The sequence below is a fragment of the Phascolarctos cinereus genome, unplaced genomic scaffold, assembly GCF_003287225.1.
Source record: "Phascolarctos cinereus isolate Bilbo 61053 unplaced genomic scaffold, phaCin_HiC Scaffold_1;HRSCAF=81, whole genome shotgun sequence".
Classification (NCBI taxonomy): domain Eukaryota; kingdom Metazoa; phylum Chordata; class Mammalia; order Diprotodontia; family Phascolarctidae; genus Phascolarctos; species Phascolarctos cinereus.
Genome location: NW_027555514.1, coordinates 234,721,752 through 234,736,691, shown reverse-complemented (window position 1 = coordinate 234,736,691; position 14,940 = coordinate 234,721,752).

Here is a 14,940-nt window from a genome sequence, read left to right as displayed (position 1 = left end):
AAAGGTGGTAAGGATAGTTTATCCTTCCAATGTCTCTTTGAAAAGCCTCAGGGGAAGTGATATTGCCATGGGTAAGAAAATCAAATTTATTTCTTAAATACACTGGCACCTGCTCAGCACCCCACTATTCCCAATGATAAACCAAATTTTGTAATTCTTACATTCTCTGTTGGGAAAGAATAATTGGAAGTTGTTGCTGATGGGGAAAACACTTATGACTAAAATAATCATAACATAGAAATAATGTTAAGTGATGTGATTTTTTGAAGTTTACAAAGCACTTTGCATATACTCTCTGATACTTTTGGAATGCAAAGGATGGATCATAGAATCATAGATTTAGAGCTGGGAGGGACTGGAGGACTTACAAGGTATGATAGATTATTCCTTGGTAATGTATTTACCATCGATTCCTTTCTGATTCTACCATGATTATATGGCCCTTATCATCTCATACCTAAACTATTGAAACAGCCTCCTAACTGCTTTCCCTGCCTTCAGTCTCTTTACTCATTCCAATCTATCTCATACACTACCAACAGATTTATCCTCTTATGGTATAGCATTGCAAGTTGCTTCTCTGCTCAGAAACTTACAATAGCTCCTCATTGCCTATCAGATCAATTTCACTTTCATTAGCACAGCATTCAAGTACAATTGGTTTGAAATTGGTGAACTAACTACCTAAAGGGCAGTTTTTGACTGGAATTTTAATGTGGAATTTTGTCTCCAATGGATTGGTCTCAGTGATCTATCCTTAGCTCTGTTCTAGTAAACATTTTTATCAATGACTTTGAGGATGCTTTTCAAATTTTCAGAGGGCACAAAGGTGGGAAGGATAGCTAGTATGTTGAATACAGAAACTATTAACCAAAGAGAGCTTGACAGTTCCACAAAAGATGGGATCGAACAGGAAGGAATTGATTAGAGAGGAAGGTAAAGTTCTACATTTAGGTTAAAAAAAATTCAAGTATAGAATGGTGGAAATACAGCCCAATTAATATTCCTACAGTACAAGTCTGACTGTGCCACTTCCCTGCTCAAGAAGCTGTAGTGGCTTCTAGGATAAAACATAAACTCCTCTTTTTGGTTTTTAAAGCCCTTCACAATCTGGTTCTAGCCTACCTTTCCTGGCTTATTACATATTATTTCCCTTCATGTACTCTGTGTTCCAACCAAACTGGCCTACTTTTTGTTCCCTTTATCCTACATTCCATTTTCTTCCTCCATGTCTTTGCATAGGCTGGCCTCTATACCTGGAGGTCCCTCTTTACCTCTACCTTATAGAATCCCTAGCTTTCTCCGTCTCAAAAAAAGTGCCACCTCTTATACAAGGCCTATCCTGATTCTCCAAGTTACTGGAGCCCTCTCTGATTATGATTTGTACTTTCTCCGTACCTAACTCACCTCCACATCAAAGCTAAACTTTCAAAGGGTTGGTCTTGAGTCAGGCCCAACTGAGCCTTACTGAGTCTTACCTGAGCCTCTGCCCCTCTCTAATCTATTCATACAGCTGACAAAATTTTGAAAAAAAGCATAGGTCTGATCAGATTATGCCCGTGCTCTAAAATCTTCTGTTGCCTTCCCATTGTCTCTGGAATGAAATAAAAAATGGCATCAAAATACATTTTATTTCCTGTATTTTGTTCCAAAATTCCTTCTCCACTTTTGGGAGTGGGATATTTCTGCACTGTTGCCTCATCTTCCATCCAGTATTCACGAGTGCTTTTGAGTATTTCAAGGCCCAGTGCAGAACATTTCCCTTTCTTCGGAAGTCCCAAACACATTGCTCACTTCCTTGGGGCTTACCTTCCAAAACACCAGCAACTTGGTCTTCTCTTTCCCCTCAGGATAAATTCACTGTGAGACAACCTAGATGACTGGTGAGACCTCCCTTCATGTATTGTCTTTCCCCATTAGAATGTAAGCCTGTCTTGTTTTTCATATTCCCGTGCATAGTGCTTGGCACACAGTAAGTGCTTAATAAAGGTTTTTCTGGGGAATGTTGATCTAGCAACTTACAGGGTTGATAAGTTGATCCAAAGGGCCATAGTAGTTTTGATTTGATTTCTGTGCCCAGAGCAAGAGATAGACACGTGGACAAGGATGGGCATGAATGATTGAATGAGATCTGAAGTATGGTTTGGTCTAGGGTATAGTAGGGTAGGTGCATTTGCGCTTACCAATCAAGAAAGCTCAGTTCTTTTTTTTTTATTAATTTATTTTGATTTATCAATAATCACTTCCATATTGCTTTTGAGTTTGAAATTTTTCTCCCCCTTCCTCCCCACCACCCTCCCTGAGACAGCGCACAATCTGATATGGGCTATACATTTACATTCTTATTAAACATTTTCACATTAGTGATATTGTAAGTAAAAGTTAAAACCAATAGGAGGAACCATCAGAAAGAGGAAACAAAACTCAACAGAAGAGAAAAAAAATAGCGATTCAACTTCCATAGTTCTTTCTTCGGATGTGGACAGCATTTTCCATCCCAAGGCCTCTGGAGATGTCTTAGATCCTTGTATTACTGGGAAGGGTTAAGTTTATCAATAAGAAAGCTCAGTTCTTGAGCAAGGGTTTTAAAGCTGAGATGAATGGTCCCTTCCAGGACTTGGGGCGATGGCTTCTGGAATTTCTTTCCTGGTGGAGAGAAGTGAGGCCTTGGTGGGGCTATTGGCAATATGGTCCTAGATGTGGGACTGCTGGATGGGATGTGAAGTATAAAACTTGTGCCAAAGATTTTCATGATATGAAAACATAGTTTATGAGATTAATTTTTTTCTCTCTTAGCTTGAATTCCCCACCCGGGAAATCTGGGAAAATGTATACTTGATACGTCCATTCCCCTGAGACCAACTCACTCCTTGCGAGTATGCAGTTCATAATATTAAAGAAGGGAAGTTCTGAAAGGATGATGAAAAGAAAACAATCTCTTGGAAAAGAAACAGAAGCTGTTATGGAGCAACCCTCTCCAAAAGACTAACACTTGTTTCTGGTCCCTTTGGCCTTCTAGCGGCACTCCCCAATTGCTGGAGGATTTATTCTCTTGCAGTTCTGGGTAAACCCAGCAGGTGTCACTAAGAAACAAGAATATTTTGTAATTTGTATTTCTCAGCCAAGTGGTTGACTCACCTGCACTATTGTCTTTGGGTCACTCAGACAAAGGCTGTAGCTCAGATTCTTACAATCTAGCCAATAGCTCACTAATGAGAGTGGGGTAGCTGAAAGCCTTTTCTCTTATTCTTGATCTGTCAGATCTAAGTGAAACACAAGTATTAAGCTAATTTGAATTTACGTAGCACTTTAAGGCTTATAAAATGCTTTCCTACCAAAACCTTATGAAATAAGCAGTTTTTCAGAAGAGGAACTTGAAACTTAGATAAAATGAATTGTCCATGGTCATGTTGTCAGAACCTAAAGCAGGTATCTTGACTCCAGGCCCAGGGTGCTTTTCTTTTTTCTATTTTATTGTATTGACTACTTTATAATTATGTTTAAAAAAAAGGACAGAAGAGTAGCGAGGTGGTGCAGTGGATAGAGCACCAGCCCTCAAGTCAGGAGGACCTGAATTCAAATCTGGCCTCAGAAACATGACACTCACTAGCTGTGTCACTCTGGGCAAGTCACTTAACCCCAATTGCCCTCACCAAAAAAAAAAAAAAAGCACAGAGACTTTTAAGTTCTTTTTTTTTCCTGTTCCAATTTCTCTCTCTTGACCATTCTTCTACCTCTACTCATTGAGAAAGCAAAAAACCAAAACTCATTACGAATATGCAGGCATGTAAAACAAATCTGTGCTTTAGCCATGTCTTCCCACCCTCACCTTCCCCCACAAAAAAAAAAAAATCAAGAAGAAGGAAGAGAAAAAATATGATTCAGTCTATATGCTGAGTCCATCAGCTCTCTGGAGATAAATAGCATCATGAATCCTTTGGAATTGTTGTGGGTCGTTGTGTTGATCAGATTTACTGAGTCTTTCAGAGTTGATTATCTTTAGAATATTGCTGTTACTGTGTAAATTGTTTTCCAGGTTCTGTTCACTTCATTTTGTGTCAGTTCACATAGGTCTTCCAAGGCTTTTTTTCCCCCAATATCTCCTTTATTATTTTTAAAAAGCATAGTAGTATTTCATTGCATTCATATACCATAACTTATTCAGCCATTCTCCAGGTGATGGGCATCACTTAAGTTTCTAATTTTTTACTACCATGAATAGAGCTGTTATAAATATTTCTTCTTTCTTTGATCTTTTTTTGGTGTATGAACCTAGTAGTACTATCACTGGGCCAAAGGACACGCACAGCTTTTGGGGGTATAGTTCCAAATTGTTTTACAGAATGGTTGGACTAGTTCACAGCTTCACTAACAGAGCATTAGTGTGCCTGCTTCCCCCACATCCCCTCTAGTAATTGTCATTTTCCTTTTCTGTCATCTTAGTTGATCTTATGAGTGTGAGCTGATACCTCATAATTATATTTCTCTAATTATTAGTGATTTAGAACATTTTTTTTTCATGTGGCTATCAATAGCTTGGATTTCTTCTCCTAAAAACTACTATTCTTATTCATTGACCGTTTCTCAATTGGAGAATGACTTTTATTCTTGTAAATTTGATTCAGTTCACTATATATCTTAGAAATTAAACCTTTATGAGATAAATTTGTTTCAAATATTTTTCTCCTAGTTTCCTGTTTTTCTTCTAATTTTAGCTGTATTTATTTTGTATGTGTAAAAACTTTTTAATTTTAGGTAAACAAAATAATTTTACTTTCTGTGAGCCTGTATCTCTTATTTGGTCATGAACTCTTCCCCTATCCATAGATATGATAGGTAATTTATTCCATGTTCCACTAATTTGCTTATGATAGTACCCTTTATGTCTAAATCATGTGCTCATCATGAACATATCTTGGCATATAATGTGAGATATTGGTCTCTACCTGGTTTCTGCCAGAACATTTTCCAGTTTTCCCAATGAGTTTTATCAAATAGTGAGTTCTTGAGCCAATATCTGTAATCTTTGGGTTTATCAGTTACTAAGTTACTGTGCTCACGTGTCTGTATGTTGTTGTTCAGTCATTTTTCAGTTATGTTTGACTCTTCGAGACTGCATTTGGGGTTTTCTTGGCAAATATACTGGAATGGTTTGCCATTTCCTTCTCCAGACCATTTTACAGATGAGGAAACTGAGACAAACAAGGTTGAGTGACTTGCCCAGGGTCACATAGCTAGTACATATCCAAGGCCAGATTTGAACTCAAGAAAATGAGTCTTCCTGACTCCAGGACCAGAGCTTTATCCACTGTACCACCTAGCTGCCCTGTATATTGCATCTGAATTATGTACCTATTTTTCCCCATTGATCATGCTCCGTTTTTACATATTACCAAATTGTTTTTGGTGATTACAGCTTTGTAGTATAATTTGAGATCTGGTATTGCTGGGCCCCTTCTATCCCATTTTCTTTTCAATGATTTCCTTGATATTCTTGAACTCTTGTTCCTTCAGATTAAATTTATTATGATTTTTTTTTAGGTTTATAAAGTAATTCTTTGGTAGTTAGATTGACATGACATTGAATAAATAAGTTAATATAGATAGTATTGTCATTTATTATATTGGCTCTCCCTATATATGAACAATTAGTATTTCTCCAATTATTTAGATCTATCTTATTTGGTATAAAGAGTATTTTGTAATTCCATTCATATAATTCCTGTGTCTTGGCAGGTAGACTTGTAAGTATTTTATATAGTCTATAGTTATTTTAAATGCAATTTCTCATTCTATTTCTTCCTGCCAGATTTTGCTGGTAAGATGCAGAAAAGCTGATGGTTCATGTGGGTTTATTTTATAGCCTGCAACTTTGTTGAAGTTCATTGTTTTGATTGGATTTTTAGTTGATTCTCTAGGGTTTTCTAAGTAAACCATCATCTACAAAAAAGTAATCTTTTTTTTTATCATTACCCATGTTTATTTTTATAATTTCTTTTTATTGTCTTATTGCTATAGATAGCATTTCTCCTACAATATTGTATAGTAATTGAGATAAAAGACAACCGTGCTTTACCCCTGGTCTTATTGAAAAAGCTTCTAGCTTATCCTACAGGAAATGCTAACTCTTCATTTTGGATAGATACTACTTATAATTTAAAGGAAAACTCCATTTATTACTGTGCTTTCTAGTGTTTTAAAAAGGAATGGGTGTGGCATTTTGTCAAAAGCCTTTTATGAAACTATTGAAATAATCATATAATTTTTGCTGTTTTTGTTATTGATGTGGTTAATTATGCTTGTAATTTTCCTAAAGTTGAACTAGTACTATATTCCTGATATAAATCTAGTCTAGTCATAATGTATAATCTTTGTGGTATATTGCTGTAGTCTCTTTGCTAGCATTTTACCTTAAAAATTTTCATGAGTATTCATTAGGCAAATTAGTCTATAGTTTTCTTTCTTTTGGCTCTCCTTGATTTAGGTTTCAAGACTTTATTTGTGTCATAAAGGAATTTGAAAGGATTTCTTTTTCACTTATTTATCCATCTGGTCCCAGTTTGATTTTTTCCACCTTAAGGAGCTCATTTATGGCATGTTCAGTTTCTTTTTGGAATCAGGTTATTTATTTTATTTTCTGATCTGTTAATACAGGAAATTTATATATTTTGTAAATATTTATCAATTTCATGTAGATTGTTAATCTTATTGACATATAGTTGAGTAAAACAACTCCTAAAATTTTTTTATTTCATTTTCATTGGTTGTGAATTTACCTTTTAAATTTTTGATACCGATAATTTGATTTTCTTCTTATTTAACGTCAAATTAGCCAGTAGTTCATCTCTTTTATTATTTTTCAAAATGCCAGGTCCTAGTTTTATTTATTAGTTCAATGGCTTTTTTTTTAACTTTCAATTTTGTTAATCTCTCTTTTGTTTTTTAGGATTTTCATTTGGTGTTTAATTGGGGGTATGCGTGTATATATTTGTTGTTTTTCTATTTTTTTTTATTATATACCCAATTTGTTGATTTGTTCTTTCTCCCTTTTATTGATATAAACATTTAAAGATATAAATGTTCCCCTAAGTACTGTTTGGGCTGCATTACACAAATGTTAGTATGCTGTCTCATTATTGTCATAATCTTTTTTTTACATTATTTTATTAATTAATTTTTATTTATCAACAATCACTTCCACATGCTTTTGAGTTTAAAATTTTTCTCCCTCTTCCTCCCCACCACCCTCCCCAAGACGGTGCACAATCTGATATAGGCTATACATTTACATTCCTATTAAACATATTTTCACATTAGTGATGTTGTAAATAAAAATTAAAACCAATAGGAGGAACCATAAGAATGAGGAAACAAAACTCAACAGAGGAGAAAAAAAAGATAGCAATTCAACTTCCATAGTTCTTTCTTTGGATTTGGAAAGCAATTTTCCATCACGAGGCCTCTAGAGATGTCTTAGATCTTTGTATTGCTGAGAAGGGTTAAGTTTATCAATATTAGTCATTGCACAACATGGCTATTATTGTGTACAACGTTCTCTTGGTTCTGCTCACTTCACTCAGCATCAGACCATACAAGTCTTTCCAGGTTTTTCTGAAGTCTGCCTGTTCATCATTTCTTATAGCATGATAATATTCTATTGCATTCATATACCACAACTTGCTCAGCCATTGCCCAATTGATGGTCATCCTCTCAATTTCCAATTCTTTGCCACCACAAAAAGAACTGCTATGAATATTTTTGTACACGTGGGTCCTTTTCCCATTTGTATGATCTCTTTGGGATATAGCCCTAGAAGTGCTATTGCTGGGTCAAAGGGTATGCACATTTTAATAGCCCTTTGGGCATAGATCCAAATTGTTCTCCAAAATGGTTGGATCATTTCACAACTCCACCAACAATGCATTAGTGTTCCAATTTTCCCACATCTCCAACATTTATCATTTTCCTGTTTTGTCATGTTGGCCAATCTGATAGGTGTAATGTGGTACCTCAAAGTTGTTTTCATTTGCATTTCTCTAATCAATAATGATTTAGGCCATTTTTTCATATGACTCTAGATGGCTTTAATTTCTCCATCTGAGACCTGTCTGTTCATATCCTCTGACCATTTATCAACTGGGGAATGGCTTGTATTCTTATAAATTTGTCTTGATTCTCTATATATTTTAGAAATGAGGCCCTTATCAGAGAGACTAGTTGTAAAGATTCTTTCCCAATTTTCTACCTTCCTTCTAATCTTAGTTTCATTGGTTTGTTTGTGCAAAACCTTTTCAATTTAATGTAATCAGAATTATCCATTTTGCTTTTTGTAATGTTCTCCATCTCCTATTTGGTCATGAATTCTTCTGTTCTCCATAGATCTGATAGGTAAACTATTCCTTGCTCTCCCAGTTTGCTTATAGTATCTGCCTTTATATCTAAATCATAAACCCATTTTGACTTTATTTTGGTATATGGTGTGAGATTTTGGTCTATGCCTAGTTTCTGCCATACTCTTTTCCAGTTTTCCCAGCAGTTTTTGTCAAAGAGTGGGTTCTTGTCCCAAAAGCTGAGGTCTTTGGGTTAATCAAATAATAGATTACTATAGTCATTGACCACTATGTCTTGCATATTTAACCTATTCCACTGATCCACCACTCTATTTCTTAGCCAGTACCAAGCAGTTTTGATGATTGCTGTTTTATAATACAATTTAAGATCTGGAATTGCTAGGCCACCTTCCCTTGCATTTCTTTTCATTAGTTCCCTTGATATTCTGGACCTTTTGTTCTTCCAAATGAATCTTGTTATTATTTTTTTAAGTCTATAAAATAATTTTTTAGTAGTTTGATTGGTATGGCACTGAATAAGTAAATTAGCTTAAGTAAAATTGTCATTTTTATTATATTAGCTTGGCCTACCCATGAGCAACTGATGTTTTTCCAATTATTTGGAACTGATTTTATTTGTGTGAAAAGTGTTTTGTAATTGTGTTCATAGAGTTCCTGGGTTTGTTTCGGTAGGTAGACTCCTAAATATTTTACAATGTCTACAGTAAGTTTAAATGGGATTTCTCTTTCTATCTCTTGCTGTTGGGCTTTGTTGGTAATATATAGAAATGCTGATGATTTATGTGGGTTGATTTTATAGCCTGCAACTTTGCTGAAGTTGTTTATTATTTCAAGTAGTTTTTTATTTGATTCTCTAGGATCTTTGACTATTCTAATACCTTCAATTTCTTTTTCTTCTTTTATTGCTAAAGCTAACATTCTCAGTCCAATATTGAATAACAGTTGTGATAATGGACATCATTGTTTCACCCCCAATCTTATTGGAAATGCTTCTAGCTTGTCCCCATTACATATAATGCTTGCTGAAGGTTTAGATATGCTATTTATTATTTTAAGGAAGACTTTTATACCTATGCTTTCTAGTGTTTTTAATAGGAATGGGTGTTGTATTTTGTCAAAAGCTTTTTCTGCATCTATTGAGATGATCATGTGGTTTCTGTTGGTTTTGGTGTTGATATGCTCAATGATGCTGATAGTTTTCCTAATATTGAACCAACCCTGCATTCCTGGTATAAATCCTACCTGGTCATAGTGTATTATTCTTGTGATAAGTTGCTTAATCTATTTGCTATATTTTGTTTAAAATTTTTGCATCTATATTCATTAGAGAAATTGGTCTATAATTTTCTTTCTCTATTTTGACTCTTCCTGGTTTAGGTATCACACCATATTGTATCATAAAAAGAATTTGGTAAGACTCCTTCTTCACCTATTTTCCCAAATAGTCTATATAGTATTGGAATTAATTGTTCTTTAAATGTTTGATAGAATTCGCATGTAAATCCATCTGGCCCTGGAGATTTTTTCCTAGGGAGTTCATCAATGGCTTGTTCAATTTCTTTTTCTGAGATGGGGTTATTTAAGTATTTTACTTCTTCTTGTTAATCTGGGCAATTTATATTTTTGTAAATATGTATCCATTTCACTAAGATTGTCAAATTTGTTGGCATATAGTTGGGCAAAATAATTCCTAATTATTGTTTTAATTTCCTCTTCCTTGGTGGTAGCTTCACCCTTTTCATTCTTGATACTAGTAATTTGGTTTTCTTCTTTTTTTAATTAAATTAACCAAAGGTTTATCTATTTTATTTTTTTTTCATAAAACAGCTCTTAGTTTTATTTATTAGTTCAATAGTTTTCTTAATTTCAATTTTATTAATTTTTCCTTTGGTTTTCAATATTTCTAATTTGGTGTTTAGTTGAGGATTTTTAATTTGTTCTTTTTCTAGTTTTTTTAGTTGTATGCCCAATTCATTAATCTCCTCTTTTTCTATTTTATTTATGTAAGCATTTAGAGATATAAAACTTCCCCTAAGAACTGCTTTCGCTGCATCCCATAAGTTTTGGTATGTTGTCTCATTATTGTCATTCTCTTGAATGAAATTATTGATTGTTTCTATGATTTGTTGTTTGACCCAATCATTTTTTAGGATTAGATTATTTAGTTTCCAATTATTTTTTAGTCTATCTTTCCATGGCCCTTTATTACATATAATTTTTATTGCATCATGATCTGAAAAGGATGCATTTAATATTTCTGCCTTTCTGCATTGGATTGTGAGGTTTTTATGCCCTAGTACATGGTCAATTTTTGTGTATGTGCCATGTAACCGAGAAAAAAGTATATTCCTTTCTATCCCCATTCAGTTTTCTCCAGAGGTCTATCATACCTAACTTTTCTAATGTTCTATTCACCTCCTTAACTTCTTTCTTGTTTATTTTGTGGTTAGATTTATCTAGTGCAGAGAGGGGAGGTTCAGGTCCCCCACTAGTATTTTTGCTGTCTTTCTTCCTGAACTCCCTAAGAATTTGGATGCTATACCATTTGGTGCATATATGTTTAGTAATGATATTACTTCATTGTCTATGGTGCCTTTTAGCAGGATGTAGTTTCCTTCCTTATCTCTTTTGATAAGATCTTTTTGCTTTTGCTTTGTCTGAGATCAGGATTGCTACCCCTGCTTTTTTTACTTCAGCTGAAGCATAATATATTTTGCTCCAGCCTTTTACCTTTACCCTGTATGTGTCACTTTTTCAAATGTGTTTCCTGTAAACAACATATTGTAGGATTATGGTTTTTAATCCATTCTGCAATCCTTCTTTATGGGAGAGTTCATCCCATTCACATTCACAGTTATGATTACTATCTGTGCTTTTTCTCCATCCTTTTCCCCCTTTATGCTTTTTTTCTCCTTTCTCCCCCCTTCACTAGTGTTTTGCTTTTGACCACTGCCTCCTTCAGTCCCTCCTCCCTTTATTACCCTTTCCCTTTTCCCCTTTACTCTTACTGCTTCTTCCCTCCCTTCTTCCCCCTCCCTTTTCTTTCCCCTTTTCCCTCCTACTGCCTATAGGGCAAGTTAGATTTCTAAGCTCACTGATTAGTTATTCCCTTCTTGAGCCAAATCTGATGAGAGTAAGTTTCAAACAATGCTCCCTCTGCTGTAAGAGGATTTTGTGTCTTTTCCTGTAATGTAATTTGCCCTTGTCTGCCTCCTCCTACATTTTTTTAGATCAGACTAATCCACTTACTTTTATCCATTTAACCCACTTGATTAGATTTTTTTTTTATCATTACATCAAAGTCAACTAGTATCCACCCCCTTTTTGTATATTCCTTTAACATGGTGTAATAACAATACAGTTCTCAAGAGTTGCAAGTGTCATCTTCCTTTGTATGGATGTAGACAGTTTGCCCTTATTAACAATGTTTTGTATCTTTCTGTCCCATTTACCTTTTTATGTATTTCTTGAATCTTGTACTTGAAGATCAAATTTTTTGTTGAGCTCTGGCCTTTTTATCAGGAAGGTTTGGAAGTCCCCTATTTCATTGAATATCCATCTCCTACCTTGAAAGATCATGCTCATTTTTGCTGGGTAGTTGATCCTTGGCTGCAATTCAGGCTCCTTTGCCTTATGGAATATCATATTTCACGTCCTGTGGTCTTTTAATGTAGAAGCTGCAAGGTTCTGTGTAATCCTGACTGTGGTTCCATGATATTTAAATTGTTTCTTTCTGGCTGCTTGCAGCAACCTTTCTTTCATCTGGTAATTTTGGAATTTTGCTATTACATTCCTTGGCGTTTTCAATTTGGGATCTCTTTTAGGTGGTGAGTGGTGGATTTCTTCTATGGTCATTTTACCTTCTGGTTCTAGGACTTCAGGCACTTTTCCTTTACGAAACTGTCCAGGCTCTTTTTTCATCATGATTTTCAGGTAGTCCAATAATTTTTAAATTGTCTCTCCTGAATCGATTTTCCAGGTCAGTTGTTTTACACATGAGGTATTTTATGTTTTCATTATTTTTTCATTTTTTTGTTTCTGTTTGACTGATTCTTGCTCTCTCATAGAGTCATTAGTTTCCATTTGTCCAATTGTAGTTTTTAACAGATTGTTTTCTTCTGTTAGTTTTTGTACTTCCTTCTCCAATTGGCCAATTGTATTTTTTAGGGATTTGTTTTCTTCAGTGTACTTTTTTTCCAGTTGGCCAATTGTATTTTTTAAGGACTCTTCTACTCTCTCATTTGACTTTTAAAATCCTTCTTGAGCTCTTCTAAGAAGGCTTTTTGGGCTTCAGACCAGTTCATATTCCCTTTTGCTGTTGCAGATGTGGGTTTGTTGACAATGTTGTCCTCTTCAGAATTTCTGTCTTGATCTTCACTCTTCTCATAATATGAATCTATGGTATGTTTCTTTTTACTCATGGTGTTTCTTTATTCCCTGGCCTGTAAAGAGATTGAGCTGTCCTGCTGGGGAGCAGAGGGCACTGACCCAAGCTTCTTGTGTTGAAAGCCTAGGTCTTGGTCACTGACCTTGTGTGCTGGGGCCTCTTATGTTGGCAATTGGAGGCTGTAGGGTTCTAGCAGCTTACCTGGTGTTGGGCTGGAATCAGCAAGGCTGGAACTTTAGGATGCCTCTAAGTTGCTTTCTTCAGCTCCTTTCAGATGAATGCTGCAGGGTGCTTTTCCACCTGGGGCCCTTTGTAGTGCTGCTTTCCTTTTTTTTTGCTGAGGCACTGGAAGGCCAGTTTGCTGTAGAATGCCAAAGCACCAGGATCTCCTCCTGGTGTGCTAAAGTGTGGCTTTCTGCTAGCTGGATGGGGCACCTCCCTGTTCAATGCTGCTCCCCTTCCCCAAAGGGTAAGAGAGGCCTTTTCCGTTAATCCCTTAAGCTACCTGGGCTACTGCACTGTTGCTCCCAGTCTTTCTTCTGGCTTAGCTATTCCAGGGTTTTTTCTGGGGTGATATTTTCTGGGTTTTCAGAGATTGATAGGGGAGGGTGAGAGTGACTACCTTTTTACTCCACCATATTGGCTCCCCTATTGTCCTAATTTTTAATGAAATTATTGATTGTTTCTATGATTTATCCTTTGACCCATTCCTTCTTTAGGAATAGATTATTTAGGTTCCAATTAGCTTTTAATCTATGCTTCCATAGCCCTTTATTCAATGCAATTTTGATTGCATTATGGTCAGAAAAAAGATACTTTTAATATTTCTGCATTTGTGAGATTTTTATGCCCTAGTACATGGTCAGTTTTGGTAAAGATGCTATGCACAGCTGAGAATAGCTTCTTTCTATTTTCATTCAATTTTTTTGCCAGAGGTCTATCACATCTAACTTTTCTAAAATTTTATTCATCTTCTTAACTTCTTCCTTGGTCATTTTATGGTTAGATTTATCTAAGTCCATCAGGGGTAAATTGAGGTTTCCCACTAATATGGTTTTACTGTTAATTTTAATTGCAACTCCTTTAAATTTTCCTGTAAAATTTGGATGCTATGCTATTAAGTGCATATAAAATCAGTAATTGATATTACTTCATTGTTTATGGTACCTTTTTAGCACAATATAGTTTCTCTGTTGATTTCTTTTCATTAGATCTATTTTTGTTTTTGCTTTGTCTGAGATCACAATTGCCACCCTGCCCTTTTCACTTCAGTTAAATTATAATGGATTTTGCTTTAGTTCCTCATTTTAACTCTATGTGTATCCTGTTTCAAGTGTGTTTCTTTTAAACAATCTGTTGTTTGATCCTGTTTTCTAATCCATTTTGCTATCCTCATTTGTTTTATGGGTGAGTTCATCCCATTCACATTGATAGTTATGATTGCTAACTGTATATTTCCTTCTATCATCTCCTCTTATGCTTATCCTTCTCTCTCTCTCTCTCTCTCTTTTTACCCTGTCCACTCCTCAAGAGTCTGTTTTGCTTCTGACCCACCTTCTTATTCCCCCTCTTTTTTCTTGACCCCCTTTCCTCCTACTTCTCTGTTGAATAAGAAGAATTTCTGTATCCAACTCAGTGCATACATTTATTTGTCCCTCCGTGAAGCAATTCACATGAGTATAAGGTCCAAGTCTTGCCTGCTTCCCCTTCTCCTGCCCACTCTATTGTATAAGCTCTTTCTTGTGTGTCCCATTTATGAGATAATTTTTCCCATTCTTTCTCTCCCTTCCTCTTCTTTCAGGGCATTCCATTCCTCCCTTCTTTTGAGATCATTCCAATATAATAAAATCACACCCGGACCCTTAATCTAATTAGATTCCCTCTAAGACCCCTGGTGATGATAACATTCTCAGGGGTTACATGTATCCCCTCCCTATATAAGAATGTAAATAGTTTAACCTTATTTAGTCTATTATGGTTTCTCTCTCATTGTTTACCTTTTTATGCTTCTCTTGAATCCTTGTTTGAATGTCAAGTTTTCTATTCAGCTCTGGTCTTTTCATCAGCAATGCTTGGGAGTCAATTATTTCATTGAAGATCCCCTTCCCCTGCCCCCCCCCCCCGAGTAATGCTCAGTTTTGCTGGGTAAGTTATTCTTGGTTTTAAGCCTAGACCTTTTTCCTTCCATATTCCAAGTTCCC